Raw genomic sequence first — 22,243 nt, 5'->3', positions numbered from 1 at the left:
AAAAATATGTCTAGCAATTGTTGGAGTGTAGGCAAAAACCAGGTACATACTATCATCTTTGGTGGACGTGTCCTAAAGCCAAAAAAAATAAAAAATTCTGGACAAAAATTCATACCTGGTTAGAAAAAAAAAATCTTAAGAAAACATGTAGATTTTAAGCCGGAACTAATTCTATTGGGAGTAATTTGAAGAAATTACGAGAAAGAAAATGTATGCTTAATGGTACATGTATTAACAGCAGCAAGAATTGTTTTTGCGTGGCATGGGAAAAATGAAGAGACGCCATCTGAAGATGACATAATGAAGAAAATAGTGGCTTCTGCAGAAATGGATAAACTTACATTGCAGATTAAAGATAAAGAAGATACAGAATATTTTCAAATATGGGATGTATTTTACCAAGGGCTGGAAAAATGGGGCGGAGATTAGGAATTTAATATATATTATTAAGCTAGGACCCAGACAACACGTTGCTTATGAAGCACTTACGAACTGTAAACATAAAAAAGCTAATTTAAAAAAAAAACTTTTTTAAAAAAAACATGTACCGATGACATATTTTCGGCCAACGACAAAGTCAAGACTGTGGCTCCATTCTGGCAGTCTAAAGTTTGACACAGAAGAATTATGGGACAATCAGCTTTTATAATAATAATAATAATAATAAAGTTGGAAGGGACCTTGGAGGTCATTTAGTCCAACCCACTGCTCAGGCAGGAAAACCTATACCATTTCAGGCAAATGGCTGTCCCGTCTCCTCTTAAAAACTTCCAGTGTTGGAGCATTCACCACTTCTGGAGGCAGGTTGTTCCACTGGTTAATTGTTCTAACTGTCAGGAAGTTTCTCCTTAGTTCTAGGTTGCTTCTCTCCTTGACTAGTTTCCATCCATTGCTTCTTGTCCTGCCTTCGGGTGCTTTGGAGAATAGCTTGACTCCCTCTTCTTTGGGGCAGCCCCTGAGATACTGCAACACTGCTATCCTGTCCCCCCTCATCCTTCTCTTAATTAGACTAGAGAGACATACCATACCAATTCCAGCAACCTTTCCTTATATGTTTCAGCCTCCAGTCCCCTGATCATCTTTGTTGCTCTTCTCTGCATTTTTTCTAGAGTCTCAACATCTTTTTTACATCGTGGAGGTTTTTTTTTGATTTTTAGGGTTTATTTGACTCCAAAGAGCCACCCATTACAATGTGATACTGTGAGCAGATGACAGCATCTGCTCAGTGCAAAAGACTGGGCTCATGGACATGCATAATACATAACCTTATGAAATATTGAACAGAATACTACCAGTGAATAGCACGGCCGGAGGCTAGGCTGGAGGACTTTTTTTAAAAAAGATCATCACGAATCGGAAAGCTTCCTCTTTTTTTCCTTCTTTTTAATGACCCTGTAATCCCTTTTATTGGGGTGGAATCTGGGCGACTGAATTGGAGCTGAGTATTTACTGGCCAGATGCCCTCCCTGACGCCTATGCAGAGTTCACAGCAGATAATTTCTCTTTGCACCCTGATAGAGAAACATCTTGTCCCTACTTAGGATTGAACTCTTAACCTTACGGGTGGGAGGTGAGCGTCTTCACCTCTAAGCCACCCCACAAATCAAAGGGAAAGCTTCCACACAATTGCTACAAACAATGTGGGAACATATCCATTATGTCGCCAAGAGTCACGCTCTAGACAAGGAGGATGTTACCTTTTGGATGCCTCCCGTTTGGGACTGGCTGTCCTTTCAGAGGCCTCTGAAGTAAGATGGAGAAAGCGGGTGGAAAAAAACAAACTTATCCTCATGTGTAGCAAGGCAGGGATATTTCAAATATTCTCCTCAGGGAAAACTGAGCATTAGAGTGCCTGCCAGGCGAAGGAAGGGCAGGCAAGAAAGATGTGATTGGACCCAAATTTTTACAGGAGCAAAATGCTCCCTTTTCATTCATTTTGTCATTATTTAGTGCAGGGCAATAGTAAATTACCCAGAAGACTACAGTCTTAGTACTGTATAGTACAGGGGTAGGCCACCTTGGCTCTTTTATGACTCGTGGACTTCAGCTCCCAGAATTCCTGAGCCAGCATGGCTCAGCTTGGAAACCTCTCCCTTTCCCCTCAGCATGGCCGGCTCAGGAATTCTGGGAGTTGAAGTCCACGAGTCATAAAGTGGCCTAGGCCAGGGGTAGGCCACCTTGGCTCTTTTATGACTCATGGACTTCAACTCCCAGAATTCCTGAGCCAGCCATGCTGAGGGGAAAGGGAGAGGTTTCCAAGCTGAGCCATGCTGGCTCAGGAATTCTGGGAGTTGAAGTCCACGAGTCATCAAAGAGCCAAGGTGGCCTACCCCTGGTACAGTAGTTGTTTGGCTGCCACAGAATGCTAGTCTGTTTAGTTCAGGGATCCCCAACCCCCCGTTCCATGGACTAGCACCGGGCCGTGGCTTGCCAGAAACCGGGCTACACAAACAAGCCAAGTCCCATCCCTGGGATGCAGGCAGCACTTGAAACCACACACCCCTCTGGTCCATGGAAAAACCTCTGTCCAAGGAACTGGTCCCTGGTGCCCAAAAGGTCGGGGAGCACTGCTTTAATTCACACTCGAGCACTATCCAGGATGCACCACAGGGGGCGAACTAGGTCCACATCAGAAAGACAAGCGGCACTCTGTGGCATCCTCCGGGGGCCTTCTCTCCCCGCCAATGTTGCCTTCAGTCTGACTGTCCGCCCAAAGCACCACATTTCGCACCGAAGGGATGCCAATTTATCTACTCGCTGGTGGCCTGCTTTCGAACTGCTAGGTAGGCAGGAGCTGAGGTAAGTGACGGGAGCTCACTCTGCCATGCGGTGCTAGGACTTGAACCGCTGGAACAGAGACCAGCTCCAGTGTCTTTAAACCAGTAAACCATCGCGCTTCCCATTTTCGACATGTCGGACCACCTTAGAGTATCTTAATGGGTGTGGGCAGAGGGGGGTAAGGGCAAGGGCAACTGCACTTCGACCCCCGGCCTTCAGTGCTTGGGTGCAACACAAAAGCCTGCTCAAAAAAACGTGGCTTCCCAGTTACACAGCAGCAACCACCATCTTACTAGGGGATGCGGTGGCTCAGTGGGTTAGGACACTGAGCTTGTCGATCAGAAGGTCGGCAGTTTGGCGGGTCGAATCCCGAGTGCCGCATAGCAGAGTGAGCGCCTGTTACTCGTCCCAGCTTCTGCCAACCTAGCAGTTTGAAAGCACGTAAAAATGCAAGTAGAAAAATAGGGACCACTACGGTGGGAAGGTAACAGCGTTCCGTGCACCTTTGGTGTGTAGTCATGCCGGCCACATGACCACGGAGACGTCCTCGGACAAGCGCTGGCTCTTCGGCTTTGAAACGGAGAGGAGCACCGGCCCCTAGAGTTGGAAACGACTAGCATGCATGTGCGGGGGAACCTTTACCTTTAACCACCATCTTGATTTTTCACCCGCTCACCCACCCCCCTCCCCACGCCCTGGCTAAGGGCCACGTGTCGAGTCACAAGCCAAGAAACAGACAGCAGGATCCACGCTGCTTGAATTTAATTTACATTTTTATTAAAAGTTCATTTATTGGAATAGTCGTTATGAAAAGTCCGCTTACTGAATATTATTACTTCCTGTACATTTCCCAAATGTGTAAAAATTACTACGCGGTGGGTGTTTCGCTACAGGTTAGCCCGACCCATAAAATTCTGACAATCTCTTCTTTGGAAGGAAGGGACCCCCAAATCTACAGCCAGGCCGCAGCTTTCTTTAAGACTGATGAAAAAAGTCACCGAATGGGCAAGCAAAGGGACACTCAAAAGAGCTCCCCAGATATGAAAGGGGTTAACCAATTGATGCCCTTTCATCATTTCGAGATGCAGTTCTAACAGAAATTTACAGGCAGCTTCTCAGTGTAAGTCAAGAATGCCCTAGCTAGAGAATAATACCATCATTTCTCTCTATATATATATATTTTTTTGTATCTAGTCTTTCTTCATTCTCCTTCGGTCAGCTATTCTTTTCTACAGGTAGTCCTCGGCTTATGACTGACTGGCTGCTTAACAGGCGTTCAAAGCTACGACGGTCCTACCTGGGGCTCCTTATGACCTAGATTCAACGTTACAACGGTCACTCCTCCCACAGTCACACAATCACACTTCGGCTCTTTGGCAACTGGGCCATATTTGCAGCCATTAGGGGTGCCCTGTGGTTACAATGGTTTTGTTGAAAGCCAGCATTTATTCCTGGTTTTCGTTAAAAAAAAAAAAACCTGGCCCATCACAAGCCATCTAGTTCAGGGGTAGGCCACCTTGGCTCTTTGATGACTCGTGGACTTCAACTCCCAGAATTCCTGAGCCAGCATGGCTCAGCTTGAACACCTCTCCCTTTCCCCTCAGCAAGGCCGGCTCAGGAATTCTGGGAGTTGAAGTCCACGAATCATAAAGCGGCCTAGGGCAGGGGTAGGCCACCTTGGGTCTTTGATGACTCGTGGACTTCAACTCCCAGAATTCCTGAGCCAGCCACGCTGAGGGGGAAAGAGAGAGGTTTCCAAGCTGAGCCATGCTGGCTCAGGAATTCTGGGAGTTGAAGTCCACAAGTCACAAAAGAGCCAAGGTGGCCTACCCCTGCTCTAGGCCGCTTTATGACTCGTGGACTTCAACTCCCAGAATTCCTGAGCCAGCCATGCTGAGGGGAAAAGAGAGAGGTTTCCAAGCTGAGCCATGCTGGCTCAGGAATTCTGGGAGTTGGAAGTCCACGAGTCACAAAAGAGCCAAGGTGGCCTAACTAGGTGGCTCCTAGTTCAGTTAATGACCACACCATAAAAAATGATGACTGAAGGCCAGAACAGGGAGACTTCAGTATAGTCATAACTCAAGGATTACCTGTATCCAATTATCGATTCCCCCCTCCTTTTTTATTAGCAGTCATACTATTATGCAGCTGAATTACACACCTCACTAGTGTGGGATTGATCAGTTGTGATGCCGGATACCAATCGGGAATATTTCTCAAGTCTCTTGCCGCAAGGAACCATGAGGAAGCTCACTTAAGCTACAGAAACCTCAAGTGATAGGAAACTCCTTCAAGCACCGTTAAAAAACAAAAAAAAAACCCAACAAAATGAGCATACAATTTTTTAAAAAAGGGGGGGAGAAAAAGAATTATTTTCATGTACAAATACCCCAACTATATCACCCCCACAAGAAATGGCAATTCTTGCGTTCATAACAAGCCCTGGGTAGAATAGAAGAAGTAGCAAATAACAAAGGAATTTCTTCAGCGCTCCCATCTCCCAAAGAGTTCAAAGAAATATATTCTTGCATTCCTAAAATACGAAGCTCAACTTAGCTACGGAATCAACCCGTTTGTGGGGAATCACACAACACGTCGTTGAGAAGCTCCCCAAAGACGTGGAGGATTTACACAACTGGCTTAAGTCACAAAAGAGAAACGAAGACATGAAATTAACCAACGCCGCATGATTCATAAGCTGGGCGACTCAATTCTCCTCCTTCCCCACTCCTAGCCTTTAATCTTCACAACGGCCCTAGGAGGTAGGCCAGACTGAGACTCACCAATCGACCTGAGGGATATTCAGGTTGCAATCGGACGGCCATCGGTCAACTCTCCAGAAAACTAAACCGGAACTCACTGTGGGGTAAAGACACACACCCCCAGTTGTGTATTTTTAATGAATTTTATGAATAAGAGATTTGAACCCAGAATTCCCAGGTCCTCTGCTGACAATAGAACCCCTTCAGGATGATTGACAGGTAGTTCTCAACTTACAACTCCTCGTTTAGTGACTGTTTTCCGTTACAACAGCACTGAAAAAAGGGATTTATGACCTTCCCCCGTTGAGGACAGTTGCAGCGTCCCCCCCCCCATGGTCACGTGATCAGAATTGGGATGCTTGGCAACTGCTCCATACTTATGACGGGGTCACGTGTTTAATTTTTGCCACCTTCTGACCAGCAAAGTCAATGGGGGAAGCCGGATTCATTTAACAACCATATAACCAACTTAACAATTGCAGCGATTCGCTTAACAACTGTGGCAAGGAAGGTCGTAAAATGGGGCAAAGCTCACTTCACTGCCTCACTTAGCCCCAGAAATGTTGGGCTCAATTGCGGTTGTAAGTCGAGGACCATATTGGGGTGTGTGTGTGTGTCTTTTCATTAAGCTTATTATGCAACACAGACAACCGTAGTGTGTAGAAGATCCCACCCTTCAGGAACCACACGTGGTCCTCGACTTACAACGGTTCCTTTTAGTGACTGTTCAAAGTTACAATGGCACTGAAAAAAAGAGACTTAGGGCTGCTTTTCACACTTACGACCTTTGTAGCATCCCCATGATCATGTGAACAAAATTCAGATACCCCGCAACCGGTTGATCCTTATGACCCCTTTCGACAAGCAACTCAATGGGGGGGGGGGGAGAGAGCCATATCCACTTAACAACCGTGTGACTGCCTTATCAACTGCATGGCTCAGCTTGGAAACTTCTCCCTTTCCCCTCAGCATGGCCGGCTCAGGAATTCTGGGAGTTGAAGTCCACGAGTCATAAAGCGGCCTAGGCCAGGGGTAGGCCACCTTGGCTCTTTGATGACTCGTGGACTTCAACTCCCAGAATTCCTGAGCCAGCATGGCTCAGCTTGGAAACTTCTCCCTTTCCCCTCAGCATGGCTGGCTCAGGAATTCTGGGAGTTGAAGTCCACGAATCATAAAGCGGCCTAGGCCAGGGGTAGGCAACCTTGGCTGTTTTATGACTCATGGACTTCAACTCCCAGAATTCCTGAGCCAGCATGGCTCAGCTTGGAAGCTTCTCCCTTTCCCCTCAGCATGGCTGGCTCAGTAATTCTGGGAGTTTATTTATTTATTTTATTTAAAGTTGAAGTCCACGAATCATAAAGCGGCCTAGGCCAGGGGTAGGCCACCTTGGCTCTTTTATGACTTGTGGACTTCAACTCCCAGAATTCCTGAGCCAGCATGGCTCAGCTTGGAAACTTCTCCCTTTCCCCTCAGCATGGCTGGCTCAGGAATTCTGGGAGTTGAAGTCCACGAGTCATAAAGCGGCCTAGGCCAGGGGTAGGCAACCTTGGCTGTTTTATGACTCAGGGACTTCAACTCCCAGAATTCCTGAGCCAGCATGGCTCAGCTTGGAAGCTTCTCCCTTTCCCCTCAGCATGGCTGGCTCAGGAATTCTGGGAGTTGAAGTCCACGAGTCATAAAAGAGCCAAGGTGGCCTACCCCTGGTCTAAAGTATTCTGAATCTTGTTTTTCTCTTTCATTTCCACTGTCAATCTGTCCATTTCTGGCATGTATTTGTGACGGTTGCAGGGTCCCGGGCTCACACGACCACCTTTTCCCACTTTCTGACCCGCAAAGACCAAGGGGGAAGCAGCCTTTCCCCCATGGTCATGTGATCGAAATTCTTGTTTTTGGCAACAGGGATTTATTTATGACGGCTGCATAAATAAATGTGATCCTCTTTTGTGACCTTCTGACAGGCAGTCTACAGGGAAACCAGTTTCTCTTCACAACCCGGTTACTAATTTAACAACTGCGACGGTTCACTTAAGAAATGGGGCAAGACAAGTCGTAAAACGGGGCGAAAGTCACTTAACAAATTTCTCACTTAACAACGTAAATTTTGGGCTCAGGGGTGGTCGTGAAGTGGTTGTAAACTGTAAGTTGAGGACTACCTGCATTTATTAGGAAAAAGCAAGATTAGGAACTAATAATAACAATAATTAATAATAATAATAATAATAAAGGTTGGGCTCCCTGTCAGAATTATTTATTGCTGCCCCTCAAGTAGGAGCCTTGAGACTCAACACAGATTGCTTGTGAATTAAGAACCACAAAACATCACTCAGATTGAGGATTTAACTTCTTGTTCCCTAGAAAACTTAAGTGATCAGAAGTGATCGAGTAACCCAATGGCACACTGGTGATGTTACCCAACCAGGTAAAGAAACGTCTGCAAGGAAACCAACCCCAGCAAGAAAGCAGCAAGAAGCCAACATACTGAGTCTATCTGGAGAGGACTAAAGCTACACACACACACACACACTCTCTCTCTCTCTCACACACACACACACACACTCAGCTGTAAAGATCTATAACTGGGGGCAGTGGTGGAGGCTCCGTCTTTGGTTCTTTGCACAAACTAAAAGGGGGCATTTCCAATAAAATTGTTAGGATTGGACTGAAAGCAATACAGACGCAGGGTGTGCATCCACACAACACATAGAATCAAAAGCAAACAAATAACAGGATGCTTTAGCGTGACAGGGCGAACCGGAGGGACAATTCCTAGTTAACACCGACTCAGTTCCAAAACTAACCAAGGCTCAAGAGTCACAAGAGTCCATCATACTTGGTTAGTTTTATCCCCAAATTCCAGAACTGACCCAACTGCCTGAACTTCACACAACGCAACTGAACCCTGAATTAACCCCAGTGAGGATCGCTGCCACATAATCCCATAATCTGGGAGGAGATTGTACAGGTAGTCCTCGATTTACAACGGTTCATTTAGTGACCGTTCAAAGTTACAACGGCACTGGGGAAAAAAAAGGGACTTAATGGACCTTTTTTTCACACTTGACACCCCCCCCCCGCCCGTGATCGTGTGATCCCAATTCAGGCACGCTGACAACCCACTCCTATTTATGACGGTTGCAGGGTTCCGCGATCCCCTTTTAGGATCTTTCTGACACGCAAAGTCCATGGCGAAGCCAGACTCACTTAACAACCGTGTCATTAGGTTAACGGCTGCGGTGATTCATTTAACAACCGAGGCAAGAAAACGGGGCAAAATTCACTTAAGAAATGTTTCACTTAGCCACAGACGTTTGGGGCTCAATTGTGGTCGTAACTCGAGGACTACCTGTACCGTAGAGAGTTCGGGTTGCCACAGAAGGAAGCTAAGGAGAGAGAAAGAAAGAAAGAAAGAAAGAAAGAAAGAAAGAAAGAAAGAAAGAAAGAAAGAAAGAAAGAAAGAAAGAAAGGAAAGAGAGAAAGAGAGGGAGGGAGGGAGGGAGAAAGAAAAGAGAGGGAGGGAGAGGAAAGAAAGAAAGAAAGAAAGAAAGAAAGAAAGAAAGAAAGAAAGAAAGAAAGAGAAGGAAGAAGGGAGGGAGGGAGGGAGGGAGGGAGGGAGGAAAGAAAGAAAGAAAGAAAGAAAGAAAGAAAGAAAGAAAGAAAGAAAGAAAGAAAGAAAGAAAGAAAGAAAGAAAGAAATGTTTCACTTAGCCACAGACGTTTGGGGCTCAATTGTGGTCGTTAAGTCGAGGACTACCTGTACCATAGAGAGTTTGGGTTGCCACAGAAGGAAGCTAAGGAGAGAAAGAAAGAAAGAAAGAAAGAAAGAGAAAGAGAAAGAGAGGGAGGGAGGGAGGGAGGGAGAAAGAAAGAGAGAGGGAGGGAGAGAGAAAGAAAGAAAGAAAGAAAGAAAGAAAGAAAGAAAGAAAGAAAGAAAGAAAGAAAGAAAGAAAGAAAGAAAGAAAGAAGAAACAGGAAGGAAGGAAGGGAGGAAGGAAGGAAGGAAGGAAGGAAGGAAGGAAGGAAGGAAGGAAGGAAAAGGAGAGAAAGGAACAGAAAGAGTGTAAACAGAAGAGAGTATAAATCAGGGGTGTCAAACTCGCGACGTCAGGTGACGTATCGGAGCTTTTTCCCCATTGCGTTTTTGTCATGACGCATCCGGCCCGCAGGCCGGCAGTTTGACACCTCTGGTATAAATCCTTCCATTTCCCCACCATCCAGTCAGAGCTGAAGAAGCTTCTTGGACAAGAAGCGAAACGTCTTCAAAGCAAAACAAGAAATTCCAAGTTGCCTCTTGAAAAAAAAGCACCTTCGGGACAACGGGGAAGGCAGCGTCACTTAACCACCGTGCTACTAACTTCGCAAACGTGATGACAAAGGTTACAAAATGGCGCCTGTCTTGCTTAGCAACGGATATTGGGCGCCTGTCTTGCTTAGCAACAGATATTTGGGGCCTGAGTGGTGGTCGTCAATTGAGAACCACCTGTAGTTACTACCATGATAGGACGTCCTGAAATCCCTGCTGTGGTCTTGCCAACTAAGCGGGGCCTGAAATGCCTCATTCCCAGATGGCAGACAGAAAAAACTGACTTGGTGTTGTGGGAACTGTACTTTAGAGGGGTGGAAAAGGGAAATGATACAAATGGAAGCAGTTTTGGGGCTCTTCAGAGTCGCACCCCAACCCCTCAAGTCAACCAAGGCTGCAGAAACCCACTTCTGACTTTATCTATATGCACAAAGGCTTGTGTGACCATAGATACCGCTCTACAGCCATTATGGCAATTCTATCGTGTTTCTCATCAACTAGAGGGAGGGAAACAAAACGAAACAAAACGAAAACTAAAGACCACAAAAACGCTACCGGCCCGCAACACAGGCCTCTCAATGGTGGTGCTTGATAAAGTTAGAGTTATCGCTGAACCTCTTCCCGCAGACCGAGCACTCGTAGGGTTTCTCGCCCGTGTGAATCCGCTTGTGGACGATGAAGTTGGAGTAGTCATTGAAACGCTTCCCGCAATCCAGGCACTTGTAGGGTTTCTCGCCCGTGTGAATGCGCTTGTGGCGGGTGAGGCTGGAGCCCGTGTTGAAGCCCTTCCCGCAGTAAGAGCACTTGTACGGCTTCTCCCCCGTGTGGACCCGCTGGTGGATCAGGAAGGCGGCCCGGCTGACGAAGCTCTTCCCGCACTCGGAGCAGTTGTACCACCGGTCGCCGGAGTGGGTCCGCTCGTGGGCGATGAGGTTGGAACGGCGCCGGAAGACCTTGCGGCAAATCAGGCAGGTGTTGTCCGGCTCGCTGGGAAAAAGGCTCGGCTGCAAGACGCTCTCGTCCAAGTCCTCGTAGGTCCCCTGGGAATTGATGAATTTGCCCTCCGCCTTCTCCACGCTGTTCCAGTAGAGGGCGTCAGAAGCTTCTCCCGGATTGGGAGAAGAGGGGACGCCGGGCTCGCCTTTCCCAGACCACTCCCAGCGCGAGTCCCGGTCCTCGCTCTCCGCCTCGCAGACCTCCTCGTCATCTGCACAAAGGGATATAGTGATGTAGCCATACAAGGTTGAATCAGTCAGTCAATTAATCGGCCGGCATCCTCGTTCTCTACCCTGCGTTTCTCGTCATATATATCATATACAGATATATTTATATCCAAATAAACTGAGTGAAAGAATAAATTGCTCTGCTGTAATCCTCGTTCTGTGCCTCACATTTCTCCTTACCTATGTATTTTTATAAACATGTATCTTAGTAAACTGAATCAATCTCTTTGAATCTTCCATTCTCTAACCTGCATCATTTTCATATATGCATGTACATGTACATGTACACACACATGTATATGTATATAAAATGTATATTTATCTACATCTACATCTACATCCATCTATCTATCATCCATCCAATTCCTGACAGTTAGAACAATTAACCAGTGGAACAACCTGCCTCTAGAAGTGGTGAATGCTCCAACACTGGAAGATTTTAAGAAGAGATTGGACAATTATTTGTCTGAAATGGTATAGGGGTTCCTGTCCGAGCAGGGGATTGGAATAGATGACCTCCAAGGTCCATTCCAATTTTATTATTATTATTATTATTATTATTATTATTATTATTATTATTATTATTATTATTATTATTATTATTATTATTATTATCCACCCATCTCTACCTTCTAATCTATCTATCACCTATCTTCTAATCTATCATCCATCCATCCATCCATCCATTATCTATCTATCTATCTATCTATCTATCTATCTATCTATCTATCTATCTATCTATCGAAGATCATGGCATCCGGCCCTCTCAATTCCTGGCAAATAGATGGGGAAAAAATGGAGGTAGTGACAGATTTTATTTTCCTGATCACACGACAGCGGGGGAATGCTGCAACGGCCATCAGTGTGAAAAGTGGCCATGAGTCACTTTTTTCACTGCCATTGTAATTTCGGTCACTAAATGAGCCATTGTAAGTCGAGGACTACCTGTAAATAAGGAACTACCCACCCCACAGCACTTTCCCCAAATTTTTCCTTTCGGAAGTTGCCCAGCCCCTTCCTTTCGGAAGTTGCCCCAGCCCCCAAAGTTTCTGGCACCCCAAGGCCTCACCCAGCAGCACCACCTGACGGGTCGCTCTCCCGCTTCGTCTCTCTGAGGGGTGGTCTCTGCCAGCTTTCCAGGGGGGCCTTTGCAGTCAAGTGGTCCTTCTCCAGGAGGCTGATGGCCTGAAAGGGGAAAGAGGCCCGTGATGGAAGGAGCCCCAGCCAGACCGTTCAGCCAGCGCCCTTTCAGAGGAAGCCTTCGTGATGCCTTTGGATCCAATGGGATTTTCCTGGCCATGTTGTCAAAGGCGGTTTCCCATGGAAAGAAAGAAAAGAAAGAAGAAAAGAAAGAAAGAAAGAAAGAAGAAAGAAGAAAGAAGAAAGAAAGAAAGAAAGAAAGAAAGAAAGAAAGAGAAAGAAAGGAGGGAGGGAGGGAGGGAGGGAGGGAGGGAGGGAAGAAAGAAAGAGAAAGAAAGAAAGAAAGAAAGGAGGGAGGGAGGGAGGGAGGGAAGAAAGAGGAAGAGAAGAAAGAAAGAAGAAAGAAAGAAAGAAAGAAAGAAAAGAAAGAAAGAAAGAAAGAAAGAGGAAGGGAGAGAGAAAGAAAGAGGGAGGGAGGGAGAGAGAGAGAGAGAGAGAGAGAGAGAGAAAGAAAGAAAGAAAGAAAGAAAGAAAGAAAAGAAAGAAAAAGGGAGAGAAAGAAAGAAAGAAAGAGAAGAAAGAAAGAAAGAGAGAGAGAGAGAGAGGGAGAGCAGGAGAAAGAAAGAAAGAAGAAGAGAGGGAGGGAAGGAAGGGAGGAAGGAAGAAGGGAGGGAGGGAGGGAGGGAGGGAGGGAAGAAAGAAAGAAAGAAGAAAGAAAGAAAGAAAGAAAGAAAAGAGGGAGAAAAGAAAGAAAGAGGGAGGGCGGAGAGAAAGAAAGAAGAAGGGAGGGAGGGAAGAAAGGGAGGAAGGAAGAAGGGAGGGAGGGAGGGAGGGAGGGAGGGAGGGAGGGAGGAAGAAAGAAGAAAGAAAGAAAGAAAAGAAAAGAAGAAAGAAAGAAAGAGAGAGAGAGAGAGAGAGAGAGAGAGAGAGACTGGCCCAAAGTCGCCCACCTGACCTCATGCCCTTTTCCGGTGCCTTGACGGGGGCTTTTGTCCCCTGCACCAAACTGGCTCTCCCACAATGCATTTGCCAAATGGGGAGCTTGTTCCCTTTGGCTCTTCTAACTTCCAATTATTCTTTCTATTCTTCTCTCTCTCCGTCCTGTCTGTCTGCCTCCCCCACCCTTCCCTTCCTTTTCCTCCCTCCCTCCTTTCCTTTCCTCTCTCCTTTTCTCTTTCCTTTCCCTCCCCCCTTTCCATTTCTTTCCCTCCTCTTTTTTCTTCTTCTTTCCTCTCCTTTTCCCCCCTCCCCTTCCCTTCCCTTCCGCCCATCCCAATCCACCCTCCCATCCCCATCTACCTCTCCAGAGACGGCCTTGCCTCTCTACCCTTCTTCCACCCCACAACACACACAGACACACAAACACACACACCCCACAGGCACCCCTCACCTGCTCTTCTTGGGCCTTGCTCTCCCTGCTCTCGCAGCAGGAAATCCTCCGCCAGGATCACGGCCTGGGTGCAAGTCAGAGGGCGGCACTCTCCCGCACCCACCCCTGCAGCTCCGGGGGCAGGATGGCCAGGAACTGCTCCAGCACCCACCATCTCCAGGATCTGCTCCTTGGTGTGCTGCTCCGGTTTCAGCCACTGGTGGCAGAGCCTTCGGAGGTGGCGGCAGGCTTCCCGCGGCCCGTCGGCATCCTGGTAGCTGAAGTGCCGGAAAAGGCCGCGCTCGTCGTTCCAGCCGACGGCCTCCTGGGCCAGGCGGAGACGGGCACCTTTCTGACCGTGAAGCCTCTTGGGGGGCTCCACCACGGCGGCGTGAGCTTCTCCACTCAGGCTGATGGTCAGCTGAGTGCCTCTCTCGGCTCGAGGCTGCTGAGGGGCAACCGGGTCTCCCTCGGAAGGGGGACCCGGTTGGGCGAGGGGCGGCTTCTGGGCAGAGGCGTCCGAGACTGTGGGCTTCCCACTTCCAAGGAAGGGGCTTCCAACACTTTAGGAATTCCTGCAGTTGAGACTCCCACCGTTGTTGCAGGCTCCTGCAAGGCTCCGGGCTTGTTTTCTCCGGATCAGTCCGCCCCCAGAAATCCTGGATGCGCGCTGGCGGGAATCAGGCGAGAGCCCGGGCCCGCTCCCTTCTCTTTCGTGGCCCCCCGCCAGGAGGCGCTCTCCCATTGGCGTCCCTTTCCCTTGCTCGGCGGCCTTCAAGGGACTCGGAGCCGATTTCTCCCTGAGCTCTGCAGCCATTTTCTCTCTCTGGGTTACCCCTGGATTGGATCGACGCTTCCGCTCGGCGACGCCCCTGTCTCAGAAGAAAATGGGCACGGGCATCAGAACCAAAGCCAACTAAATGCCAACAAGGTTTTTTCCCCCCTCCCCACAAAAAGGTTGACTCAGCCTTTCCATCCTTCCCAGGTAGGTAAAATGAGGACCCAGATGGTTGGGGGCAATAAGCTGACTTTGTAATAATGCCGCTTGGGGTGTGTGTGTGAAAGCCCTAATAAGCAGGCATATACATAGAATGAAGGCTACTGCTAAGCTTGTAAGCCGCCCTGAGTCTTCGGAGAAGGGCGGGATATAAATGGAATAAAACTAAATAAATATACATAGAATGAAGGCTATCGCTAAGCACATTTGATTTGTGCTTCTTAGATTGTAAGCCGCCCTGAGTCTTCGGGAGAAGGGCGGGATATACATGGGATTAAATCAATCAATAAATAAAAAATGAAGAAAATAAGAAATTTTGAGACCAAAGCTGGCAACTGGGATGACTAGGCAAGGCCCTAGTCCTCACACTCAATTCCTTTTTTCTAAAAAAATAAAATAAATAAAATAGATTTTTTTTTTTTTGTATTACCCTTTGCCAACCGGGGTGCTCTCGAGATAGCCAGATCTGACCTCCCCTTCCCCAAACTCTGGAAATTGAAAGCGGTGCTCCAGTCTCTGAGGGCTGCCCCAAAGAAGAGGCAGTCAAGCTATTCTCCAAAAGCGCCTGAAGGCAGGACAAAGAAGCAAGGATGGAAACTAATCAAGGAGAGAGAAGCAAGCTAGAACTAAGGAGAAACTTCTTGACAGTTAGAACAATTAACCAGTGGAACAACCTGCCTCCAGAAGCGGTGAATGCTCCAACACTGGAGGTTTTTAAGAAGAGACTGGGCAGCCATTTTGTCTGAAATGGTATTGGGGGAGTGGAAGACCTACAAGGTCCCTTCCAATTCTTTCTTTTATGGTTCTATCCTATGAAATCTACTGTACAGGGGACTTTAAGGTGGCCTTGTATGGCATTCCTCTCAACAAATTTATCACAAGTAGACAATTTCAGGAACAATCGCCATCCGAAGAACTGGCTGTGCAAGACTGTCTCAGAATGGCAACGTTAAGCAATAAATCATTTCCATAAGAGGGATACGGACAATTTCCTGTTTCCCATCTTTACTGGATTATTTTTTTCTTGACTCGGTATTTGGTATCCTTAATGAACCAATTAAATAGTAAAGGTGCAACACTCGTCTTGGTTTCACCCGGTCAGGTGCAAACTTGGCCCTTTTATGACTTGTGGACTTGCTTTTTTAATTGGTTTTAACTTTTGTATGTTTCGATTTTAATTCCCTGTAAACCGCCCTGAGTCCTCAGGGAAAGGGCGGTATACAAATGCAAATATTAAATTAAATTAAATTAATTCCCCTCCTGCCCCCACTCTGCTTTTCCTCACACGTGCCTTGCAAGGTAGGTTTGCTGAGAAGGAACAACTGACAAAGTGAGTGAGGTACCACAGCTAAGAAGAGATGTGAACCAGGCTCTCTCCTTGATTAATTTCCTTAGTGCTAATAATCCAGGGGTCTTCAAACATGGCCCTTTTATGACTTGTGGACTTCAACCCCCAGAATTCCCCAGACAACATACTTTTAAGACTTGTGGATGTCAACTCCCAGAATCCCAGGCTAGCATACTTAAGATAGGGGTCTTCAAACTTGGCCCTTTTATGACTTGTGGACGTCAACTCCCAGAATTCCCCAGCCAGCCTACTTTAGCACACTTTGAGACATGGGTCTTCAAACTTGGCCCTTTTATGACTTGTGGATTTCAACCCCCAGAATTCCCCAGCCAGTTTGCTGGCTGAAGAATTCTGGGAGTTGAAGTCCACAAGTCATAAAAGGGCCAAGTTTGAAGACTCCTGCTTAAAGGCTTCTGGAGTTCAACTCCCAGAATTCCCCAGCCAGCATAGTTTTAAGCCTTGAGAACTTCAGCTCCCGGAATTCCCTAGCCAGCATACTTTAAGACTTGCGGACTTCAACTCCCAGAATTCCCCAGCCAGCCTACTTTAGCACACTTTGAGACAGGGGTCTTCAAACTTGGCCCTTTTATGATTTGTGGACTTCAACCCCACAGAATTCCCCAGCCAACATACTTTTAAGACTTGTGGACTTCAATTCCCAGAATTCCCCAGCTAGCATACTTTAAGACAGGGGTCTTCAAACTTGGTCCTTTTATGACTTGTGGACGTCAACTCCCAGAATTCCCCAGCCAGGCCTACTTTAGCACACTTTGAGACAGGGGTCTTCAACTTGGCCCTTTTATGACTTGTGGACTTCAACCCCCAAAATTCCCCAGCCAACATACTTTTAAGACTTGTGGATGTTAACTCCCAGAATTCCCCAGCTAGCATACTTTAAGACAGGGGTCCTTCAAACTTGGCCCTTTATGACTTGTGGACTTCAACTCCCATAATTCCTCAGCCAGTCTGCCTGGCTGAGGAATTCTGGGAGTTGAAGTCCACAAGTCATAAAAGGGCCAAGTTTGAAGACTCCTGCTTGAAGGCTTCTGGAGTTCAACTCCCAGAATTCCCCAGCCAGCATAGTTTAAGCCTTGAGAACTTCAGCTCCCAGAATTCCCTAGCCAGCATACTTTAAGACTTGCGGACTTCAACTCCCAGAATTCCCCAGCCAGCCTACTTTAGCACACTTTGAGACAGGGGTCTTCAAACTTGGCCCTTTTAATGACTTTGTGGGCTTCAACTTCCAGAATTCCTCAGCCAGGCACAATGGCTGGGGAATTCTGGGAGTTGAAGTCCACACGTCTTAAAAGTGGCCACTTTCGGAGACCCCTGCTCTATTTCACTCAGCCCATTCCAAGACAAAGGGACGCGGGTGGGCTCAGTGGGTTAGGATGCTGAGGCTTGTCGATCAGAAGGTCGGCAGTTTGGCGGGTCGAATCCCGAGTGCCACATAGCAGAGTGAGCGCCTGTTACTCGTCCCAGCTTCTGCAACCTAGCAGTTCGAAAGCACGTAAAAACTCAAGTAGAGAAATAGGGACCCGCTCCGGTGGGAAGGGTAACAGCGTTCCGTGCGCCTTTGGCGTCTAGTCACGCCGGCCAGATGACCACGGAGTCGTCCTCGGACAAGCGCTGGCTCTTTGGCTTTGAAACGGAGATGAGCACTGGCCCCTAGAGTCGGAAACGACTAGCACGCATGTGCGGGGGAACCTTTACCTTATTCCAAGACAAACTCTAAACAGGGGTCTTCAAACTTGGCCCTTTTATGACTTGTGGACTTCAACTCCCAGAATTCCTCAGCCAGCAAAGCTGGCTGAGGAATTCTGGGAGTTGAAGTCCAACAAGTCATAAAAGGGCCAAGTTTGAAGACCCCTGCTCTAAACTGCAGGACTCTGCAGCTGAAAATAACCCCCCCCACCCCACCTCCATCTTTCTTGGCTCTTCCAGACCGGCTGGTTTGGGGGAGGAAGGGGGGATGTTGTGTGAAAGGGGACTCCACCCTGCGGAAGAAATCCGGAGAACGTGTGAATGCCCTGTTTTAGTGAGCCGCCATCCACCATGGGCAGCCTGCCCACCTTCAGCTTTCCGTACAACTTTCCACCTTCCTCCCCTTCCATCGCTTTGCAGAGGGGGGGGGGTTCTTCTCGGGCTCCTTACCCCCCACCACCACCCTCCCCCCACCCTAGATCCCCTTTTCTTTTTCTTTTCCATTTTTTTTTCTTTTTGCAAAACACTCCTCCATCCTTGCCTTTCAGAAAAGGGATGCGACCCGTGTCTTTCCCTACCCCCCTCCCCGTGTTTTTTCTCTACCCCCCCCTTTTTTTAAAAAAAACCTTAGCAGGAGCGCGACAGCTGACGCTTTCCCCGCTTTCCCTTCCCACGATCGTCGCTAGCAGCTTGGCCTGCTTCCCCAGGGAAGGCAAACTTCCTGAAGCTGAAACCCGGGGCCGGCCCGTCCCGCCCTTTTTCCCGGGCCATCCAAGCACAGGAGCCCCGCCCGGGAAGACAAGTTGGCAACCTCCAGGCTCCTCCGGCCGGGAAGGCTCCCCCCGCCCGCTGCCCTTTTGCACTCACCCGATCTCTCCCTCCCACGAGCTGGGAAATTCAAAGGCCACTTTCCCACGGGAGGCCGGGGCCGGAAGTGACTGGAGGTGTTTACATCCCCCGCCCTCCCCCCCGCCACCACTTCCTGGCCTCTCTAGAAGCGGGACGAGGTTGGGTGGGGGGTTGAGGGTGGATGGGAAAAGGGGGAAAGAAGACCCGGTTAATGCAGGGGGGGGGTCTTCAAACTCGACCCTTTATGACTTGTGGACTTCAACTCCCAGAATTCCTCAGGCCAGCGTGCCTGGCTGAGGAATTCTGGGAGTTGAAGTCCACAAGTCATAAAAGGGCCAAGTTTGAAGACCCCTGTCTTAAAGTATGCTAGCTGGGGAATTCTGGGAATTGAAGTCCACAAGTCATAAAAGGGCCACGTTGAAGACCCCCTGTCTTAAAGTATGCTAGCTGGGGAATTCTGGGAGTTGACGTCCACAAGTCATAAAAGGGCCACGTTTGAAGACCCCCTGTCTTAAAGTATGCTAGCTGGGGAATTCTGGGAATTGGAAGTCCACAAGTCATAAAAGGGCCAAGTTTGAAGACCCCCTGTCTTAAAGTATGCTAGCTGAGGGAATTCTGGAATTGAAGTCCACAAGTCATAAAAGGGCCACGTTTGAAGACCCCTGTCTTAAAGTATGCTAGCTGGGGAATTCTGGGAGTTGACGTCCACAAGTCTTAAAAGTATGTTGGCTGGGGAATTCTGGGGGTTGAAGTCCACAAGTCATAAAAGGGGCCAAGCTTGAAGACCCCTGTCTCAAAGTGTGCTAAAGTAGGCTGGCTGGGGAATTCTGGGAGTTGAAGTCCACAAGTCATAAAAGGGCCAAGCTTGAAGACCCCCTGCCGTAATGGCTACACCTCTCGAAAAAGGATCTCATGTTTATTGTGCCGCTGGCTGAGGAATTCTGGGAGTTGAAGTCCACAAGTCATAAAAGGGCCCAAGCTTGAAGACCTCCTGCCATAATGGCTACACCTCTCGAAAAAGGATCTCATGTTTAATGTGCCGCTGGCTGAGGAATTCTGGGAGTTGAAGTCCACAAGTCATAAAAGGGCCAAGCTTGAAGATACCCCCCTGCCGTAATGGCTACACCTCTTGAAAAAGGATCTCATGTTTAATGTGCCGCTGGCTGAGGAATTCTGGAAGTCCACAAGTCATAAAAGGGCCAAGTTTGAAGACCCCTGTCTTAAAGTATGCTAGCTGGGGAATTCTGGAGTTGACGTCCACAAGTCATAAAAGGGCCAAGTTTGAAGACCCTGTCTTAAAGTATGCTAGCTGGGGAATTCTGGGAGTTGACGTCCACAAGTCATAAAAGGGCCACGTTTGAAGACCCCTGTCTTAAAGTATGCTAGCTGGGGAAGTTCTGGGAATTGAAGTCCACAAGTCATAAAAGGGCCAAGCTTGAAGACCCCTGTCTCAAAGTGTGCTAAAGTAGGCTGGCTGGGGAATTCTGGAGTTGAAGTCCACAAGTCATAAAAGGGGCAAGCTGAAGACCCCCTGCCGAAGACCCCCTGCCGTAATGCTACACCTCTCGAAAAAGGATCTCATGTTTATTGTGCCGCTGGCTGAGGAATTCTGGGAGTTGAAGTCACAAGTCATAAAAGGGCCAAGCTTGAAGACCTCCTGCCATAATGGCTACACCTTCTCGAAAAAGGATCTCATGTTTAATGTGCCGCTGGCTGAGGAATTCTGGGAGTTGAAGTCCACAAGTCATAAAAGGGCCAAGCTTGAAGATACCCCCCCTGCCGTAATGGCTACACCTCTTGAAAAAGGATCTCATGTTTAATGTGGCCGCTGGCTGAGGAATTCTGGAAGTCCACAAGTCATAAAAGGGCCAAGTTTGAAGACCCTGTCTTAAAGTATGCTAGCTGGGGAATTCTGGGAGTTGACGTCCACAAGTCATAAAAGGGCCAAGTTTGAAGACCCCTGTCTTAAAGTATGCTAGCTGGGGAATTCTGGGAGTTGACGTCCACAAGTCATAAAAGGGCCACGTTTGAAGACCCCTGTCTTAAAGTATGCTAGCTGGGGAATTCTGGGAATTGAAGTCCACAAGTCTTAAAGGGCCAAGTTTGAAGACCCTGTCTTAAAGTATGCTAGCTGGGGAATTCTGGGAATTGAAGTCCACAAGTCATAAGGGCCACGTTTGAAGACCCCTGTCTCTAAAGTATGCTAGCTGGGGAATTCTGGGAGTTGACGTCCACAGTCTTAAAAGTATGCTAGCTGGGGAATTCTGGGAGTTGAAGTCCACAACTCATAAAAGGGCCAAGCTTGAAGACACCCCCCCCCTGCCGTAACGGCTACACCTCTTGAAAAAGGATCTCATGTTTAATGTGGACTTGATACACGGCGGCTGATTCACTGAACAGCCGTGGGACTAATTTCACAACTGCAGTGATGCACTGAACAACTGGGGCAAGAAAGGTCGTAAAACGGGACAAAATTCACTTAATATCTCGCTTAGCAACATACATCTTGGGCTCAATTGTGGTCGTGAGGACTAGTTGTACGTGGCTGGCTGAGGAATTCTGGGAGTGGAAGTCCACCCATCACAAAGTTGACAAAAACACTAATCTCAGGAATGGGGAGGCTAAGTTTCATTTAGTGACCATTCAGAGTTACGACGGCACTGAAAAAATTGACTTATGGCCATTTTTCACACAACCGTTCCAGCATCCTCATGCTCATGTGATAAAGATTGAGACGCTTGGCAATTAACTCATATTTATGACGGTTGAAATGACCTGGGGTCATGTGATCCCCTTTTGCGACCTTCTGACAAGCAAAGTCAATGGGATAGCCGGATTCACTTAACAACCGGGTTACTAACTTAACCAGCTGCAGTGATTCACTTAACAACTGTGGCAAGAAAGACAGTTGTGAAAGACTTGTTTTGCTTAGCAATGGAAATTTGGGGCTCAGTTGTGGTCGTAAGTTGAGGACTATCTGTATACATGCATGCACCCCACAGACACTCTATGGGGAGTGGATTTGGGCAAGTCTCATTTCTGAGCCCCAGAACCAGCAAGGAATAGCAGGGAAAGGTTGGACGAGAAATGGGGGAACCACAATTCTGGAGATTTTAGGTTAGTGCCAGGGGTAGGCAACCTTGCCTCTTTTATGACTCGTGGACTTCAATTCCCAGAATTCCTGAGCCAGCCATGCTGAGGGGGAAAAAAGGGAGAGATTTCCAAGCTGAGCCATGCTGGCTCAGGAATTCTGGGAGTTGAAGCCCACGAGTCACAAAAGAGCCAAGGTGGCCTACCCCTGGCCTAGGTCGCTTTATGACTCGTGGACTTCAACTCCCAGAATTCCTGAGCCAGCCATGCTGAGGGGGAAAGGGAGAGATTTCCAAGCTGAGCCATGCTGGCTCAGGAATTCTGGGAGTTGAAGCCCACGAGTCACAAAAGAGCCAAGGTTGCCTACCCCTGGCCTAGGCCGCTTTATGACTCGTGGACTTCAACTCCCAGAATTCCTGAGCCAGCCATGCTGAGGGGAAAGGGAGAGGTTTCCAAGCTGAGCCATGCTGGCTCAGGAATTCTGGGAGTTGAAGCCCACGAGTCACAAAAGAGCCAAGGTGGCCTACCCCTGGCCTAGGCCGCTTTATGACTCGTGGACTTCAACTCCCAGAATTCCTGAGCCAGCCATGCTGAGGGGAAAGGGAGAGGTTTCCAAGCTGAGCCATGCTGGCTCAGGAATTCTGGGAGTTGAAGTCCACGAGTCATAAAAGAGCCAAGGTTGC

The 22,243-nt window shown here is 48.0% G+C and overlaps 1 pseudogene across 1 annotated transcript; it reads right to left on the bottom strand.

Annotated features, from left to right (window-relative positions):
• Positions 1-9,480: 9,480 nt before the first annotated feature.
• On the bottom strand, positions 9,481-14,535 carry LOC310636517 (annotated as a pseudogene). Its single transcript, XR_014494479.1, has 3 exons — positions 13,594-14,535; positions 12,133-12,248; positions 9,481-11,047 (listed from the first exon to the last, which is right to left on the bottom strand). The product of XR_014494479.1 is annotated as an uncharacterized misc_RNA (transcript).
• Between the last annotated feature and the right edge of the window lie 7,708 nt (positions 14,536-22,243).

Source organism: Vipera ursinii, assembly GCF_947247035.1.
Source record: "Vipera ursinii genome assembly, chromosome: 2".
Lineage (NCBI taxonomy): Eukaryota > Metazoa > Chordata > Lepidosauria > Squamata > Viperidae > Vipera > Vipera ursinii.
This window is presented reverse-complemented; position numbering and strand designations above follow the sequence as displayed.